Source organism: Chroicocephalus ridibundus, chromosome 2 (assembly GCF_963924245.1).
Source record: "Chroicocephalus ridibundus chromosome 2, bChrRid1.1, whole genome shotgun sequence".
Taxonomy (NCBI): Eukaryota; Metazoa; Chordata; class Aves; order Charadriiformes; family Laridae; genus Chroicocephalus; species Chroicocephalus ridibundus.
The window spans coordinates 116,293,680-116,299,679 of record NC_086285.1 but is presented as its reverse complement, the minus strand read 5'-3'; positions in this window follow the sequence as shown (position 1 = coordinate 116,299,679).

Below are 6,000 nucleotides of genomic sequence, written 5' to 3'. Positions count from 1 at the left end.
TTTATGCTAGTGTATCTTTTGTACAGTTTATTTGGTATGCCCTAAGTTTATGTATTTTTATACTCAATAAAATTTCTTAAATCTGTTTCTCTGAAGGATAGATTCTTAGTGCAAGTATAGAAACATGACATAAAAAGCACAATTAATTTTATTTTCCTGGAGGAACTAGGTAATTATCTTAGCAGCAGATACTAATTCCCTGACTGTCCTTGCTGTTAAACATGCATTATGTAGAGGAAAAATAAATATCGAAACATCTGTTCCCTATAAATTGCAAAGGAATAAAAATTGTCTTAACTTTTTTAAAAATAGATGGCTTTTAAAAACTAAGGACAGAGGTCCAAGGTACTTTGAGAACTGATTTATGCGCGTAGGTATCCCTTTGGCATGAATCTTCCCAACCAACCTTTTGCTATGTTAAGTATTAAAGGTCTATTTCCTTTACATGACCACGCTTCCATCTGATTTTTTTTTTATACATAGTTATAAAAAAAAATAACACTTGATGCTGTAGAAGCATGGTAGAACTCCATGTATAGCATTGTTCTGTTCCCTGAGTATGTTATTTTTCAAATTTAGTTGCCACATCGCTGTCAAGAACTGGTTAGTTCTTTCTGGAGTACTTTTTTTAGTGTATCGTATGAGCCTGATAAAGCTTTTTTAACTTTGCAGTGTCTATTCAGCTCATGTGTATGAGGCTACTCAGACCCTTCTCATTGGTTTTGCCAATGTACAGTAGTGCACGTCTATGCAAGTCTTTAGTTCCAAGCTGGATAACAATATGTTGTTGTCTGGTTCTGTAATACTTCTGATATTTTGTGTACTTTGGCCTTTAATGGAAGTTCTCACCCTTGCTCCACCTTTTGTGATAGAATTGGAAAACCATGTATCTATTTTTATCTTCTTATTTCTGGAAAGAGTACAAAAGAAGAAAAGGCCAACAGCTGAAGAAATTCCCTTTTTGATCAGAAGAGGGGAAACTCCCCGCAGCAATGCTCTATAGCAAAAAGGAAGTCCATAGTCTTTTACGCCAAGTGACTTTACGCAAAGGAATGGAGATTTTGTAGACAATGGTACTGACTACTACTTGCCTATGTCTAATCTATAGATTATTTAATATGTAAGTATTTTGAGCACTGCAAAGAATATGAAGAGACTAAATGTATTATCTTTTCACTCTTCTCTGAGGAGCACTGTTTTGTTTTAATACTGGAAACCTTAATGTCTCTTTTCCACTCGGTTAACCTTCCTCTTTTGGCAGTAGTATAAAACAGGGAATTGACCTGTTTTTGCAACACTTGCTCTCTCCAGATTTTTGGCTGTGAAAGAATCCTGGCATGATGAAAATCCTGTATTGTCAAGGTCTTTTCCCTTGCAAAGATCTCCACTGTAGAGACTATTGTATCTTCATTGGAGTTTTACATTTTAGGTGCTTGTGGAAGGTTTTTGGTGATATCTATTAGATTTAAGGAATGGAAAGAGCACAGAAAACTCATGCAGCCCTCAGCGTCCTCACCAGATGAGGGACTATTGATGCCTTAGCTAATGTCATATCTCAGGGAAGCTCACTGACATCTTCAGTCCTTTATCGAGAGACTGGCAGATACTGCTCAGGCAGTCTGAGGAAACTTAAATAACTTCTATACTTCTTCTGTAGAACTTGATTTATTTAAAGGCTTTTTCTAGCAGATATCAGTTTGCATCAGTACAACAGCAAGATCTGGCAGAAGAGTATCTGCATGCCATTTGTTTTTCAGAGTTGGAGATTAAAAATTTATTAGAGGAATAAAAGGCAATTGTTACTTACCACAGCTCAGGTAACAGTATCCATTGCCAAGCAGAGAAAATGCTCTAGCTTATTGCTCACACTTGAGACTGGCCACAGTACTGGCCTGACCATAAGTACTACATAAAACACTGCACATGCCAGGTCTGTTGTGCTCTACTCCTTCTGGAGAGAGGACCTTTTGTGAATCCTAGTTCATGAGGGACTACCAGTCCTGGCATTTGCTCAATGCAGGCAGGATCACACATCTGTCTACAGGATGAGTGGCTGTGTTGTCCCTCCATTCCAGAAGTCACAGAATCATAGAATGGTTTGGGTTGGAAGGGACCTTAAAGATCATCTAGTTCCAGGCCCCCTGCCATGGACAGGGACACCTCCCACTCGACCAGGTTGCTCAAAGCCTGGCCTTGAACGCTTCCAGGGATGGGGCATCCACAACTTCTCTGGGCAACCTGTTCCAGTGCCTCACCACCCTCACAGTAAAGAATTTCTTCCTAATATCTAATCTAAACCTACCCTCTCAGTTTGAAACCGTTATCCCTTGTCCTATAGCTACACTCCCTGATAAAGTCTTTCCCCATCTTTCCTATAGGCCCCCTTCAGGTGCTGGAAGGCTGCTCTAAGGTCTCCCCGGAGCTTTCTCTTCTCCAGGCTGAACATCCCCAACTCTCTCAGCCTGTCCTCATAGCAGAGGTGCTCCAGCCCTCTGATCATCCTGGACCCGTTCCAACAGGTCCATGTCCTTCCTCTGCTGAGGACTCCAAAGCTGGATGCAGCACTCCAGATGGGGTCTCACCAGGGCAGAGTAGAGGGGTAGAATCACCTCCCTCGACCTGCTGGCCACACTTCTTATGATGCAGCCCAGGATGCAGTTGATGTTCTGGGCTGCAAGTGCACATTGCGGGCTCATGTTGAGCTTCTTGTCCACCGGCACCCCCAAGTCCTCCTCCTCAGGGCTGCTCTCAAGCCATTCTCTGTCCTTATCTCCAGTCCTTATCAACAGCTTGGTGGTAACAAGGAATCTGTGTGATGTGTCGTCTGTATGGTGTTTTCCCTAGCACCTCATGCGTGAGATCACAATTTTGATTGGCAGTGCCTTATCTGATCAGCATTCTAGTCTTAAGAAGCCATTGCACAGGGTTAAGATTTAAAAGGCACATTATCTGTTACTCCCATTTCACCTCACTCAGGCATTCACTGGTTTGGCAAGACTCCAAAGCAGAAGGAAAGACAGGTGGTGATGGAATATGTATAAATATTTTGAAACAAGCAAAAGGCATGGAATTTAGTTTCACTTTTCATACCATGATTCAGTATAGTGAATGCCTTTATATCAGCAGAAATTACGTGGCCCTTCTGAGAACACTGAACACTAGCACAGTCATGTGCGACTACTGGTGCACCCAGCTGAAAGGAAAGTCCCTCGCTATTCTGTCTGGAAAAGAGGATCTGGAGTTACCAGTCCTAATTATCCGACAGATCTTAACTAGCGAGGGTCAATACATTACATCTGAAGTGCAGAGAGGACACCAAAATAATGGGCTCCGCTTGACTAATACTCTATAGTGACTTACTGTCCTTTTTCTTCCCAAGGGTTTGGCCATCAGTTGTAAGAAAGTCATAAGGAAAGCTGCTGAGTAGAGCCGCACAAGATAAGAGAACTACAGCCAGAGGCTGCACTGTTTGGACAAGTGTAGGTTTTTTAAGAGGAAAGCCACCAACTTGAAAGACACAAAATTGTAAAGGAATAAACAAGAAATCAGAGAACAGCAATTCAGCATCACTGAGGATCTCTTCCAGCAACCAGCAAAGATTCTGGTTCTGAAGGGTTCTGAAACCCTTCCCCCCCGACTGATTACTCTGAAGATATTCCTCAGGTGTTTTATTGTGGGTGCTGAGCACACAAACGCTTAGCCTATAAGAAGCTCCTTAAATCCTAGCTGTCTTTTGTGTGTGCTGCAACAAAACCTCAGTGATACATGCTTACAGACTATCTGCACAGCAAAAGATGCCCACAGTGAGAAAGACAGGGCAATGGTTACTGTGTCACCATCCCAAAATCCAGAGCATGGGGTAACACCATGGCAGAGACATTTAGATGACTAAGCAGTCGACCAGTCTAGCCTGCTCTATCGGCTTGGACTCTGTGGTGCCACTGCTACCGGAGCTGGTGATGAAGGCACTCCTTGATGGCTCAGGAGAAAGCGGCCATTGGTCCAGGCTTACGGGAAGAATGAGGAAACAGTGCCAAAAGCCAAGGTGATAGGAGGAGTAAGAGGAGGAAGCAGCCTTACAGAGAAAAAGCAAGTAACAACAATGCGCAGCTACAGAAAGGCTGGAAGATACTCAAATAAGATCCTGTAGCAGCAATATCAGCTTGAATTGAAAAGCATAACGTCCCACGCATATAATAAGACCCTTCTGTGACAACATATTTATGAAGTTTTGTAATTTCTTACACATCATACAGCAGACAATGATGTATGTGATCACAGTCTTTATAAGTTTTAAGAGTGTGGTTGGAAGGACATCTTTAAACACAGTCAAAAAAAAAAAGTGCCTTTTCAAGCATAACAGCAATAGTGTTCTATTAAAATATTAATGCTTGAAGACATTAATCTTATACTGCAACAACCTTTCCGCAAATTAAAAACTGTGTTTTCTCCCAATGTGTATTTGTCAGATACGTGATTTCACATACTTCTTCAAGAATCATTCATGTTTCTTCGTCTCACAGGGGAAGAAAGTTTTTAAGGTTTGGTCTGTCCTCATTCATTTCCCATGAGAGAGGTGTCTCTGGTACTCACAAGAGCAGCCTCAAGTTCACAAGCTCTGGTCCTCATGGAGGACTTCACCCCAATATCTGTTGGAAGGACAATACAGCAGGGCATAAGCAATCCAGGAGGTTCCTGGAACGGTTCAATGATAACTTCCTTCTCCAAGTGATAGAGAAGCCAATGAGGAGAGGTGCCATGCTGGACCTAGTTCTCACCAACAAGGAGAGGCTGGTGGGGAATGTGAAACTCAAGGGCAGCCTTGGCTACAGTGACCATGAGATGGTGGAGTTCAAGATCCTTAGGGTGGTGAAGGGGGCGCACAGTAAGATCACTAGACTGGACTTCAGGAGAGCAGACTTTGGCCTCTTCAGGGATCTGCTTGGTAGAGTACTGTGGGATAATGCCCTGGAGGAAAGAGGGGGCCAAGAAAGCTGGTTAATACTTAAGGATCACCTCCTCCAGGCTCAGGAATGATACATCCCAGCAAAGAGGAAGTCAGGCAAGAGATGTCAGGAGGCCTGCATGGATGAACAAGGAGCTCCTTAAGAAACTCAAACTCAAAAGGGAATCATAGAATTGTCTAGGTTCGAAGAGACCTTTAAGATTATAGAGTCCAACCACTAACCTAACACTGACAAAAACCATCACTAAGCACCAAAAACCATGTCCCTAAGCACAACATCTATCTGTCTTTTGAACACCTCCAGGGATGACAATTCCACCGCTTCCCTGGGCAGCCCGTTCCAATACTTGATAACCCTTTCAGTGTAAAAAAATTTCCTAATATCTAATCTTACCTCCCCTGGTGCAACTTGAGGCTATTTTCTCTTGTTCTATCAATTGTTATCTGGGAGAAGAGACCAACACCCACCTCACTACAACCTCCTTTCAGGTAACTGTAGAGAGCGATAAGGTCTCCCCTCAGCCTCCTTTCCTCCAGGCTAAACAACCCCAGCTCCCTCAGTTGCTCCGCATAAGACTTGTGCTCCAGACCCCTCACCAGCTTCATTGCCCTTCTCTGGACACACTCCAGCACCTCAATGGGGGCCCAAAACTGGACACAGTATTCAAGGTGCAGCTTCACCAGTGCTGAGTACGGGGACACAATCACTTCCCTAGTCCTACTCACCACACTGTTCCTGATACAAGCCAGGATGCTGTTGGCCTTCTTGGCCACCTGGGCACACTGCTGGCTCATATTCAGCTGACTCTGGACCAACACCCCCAGGTGCTTTTCTGCCAAGCAGCTCTCCAGCCACTCTTCCCCAAGCCTGTAGCGCTGCATGGGGTTGTTGTGACCCAAGTGCAGGACCCGGCACTTGCCCTTGTTGAACCTCACACGATTGGCTTCAGCCCATCAATCCAGCCTGTCCAGATCCCTCTGCAAAGCCTTTGTACCCTCAAGCAGGTCAACAACCCCTCCCAACTTGGTGTCGT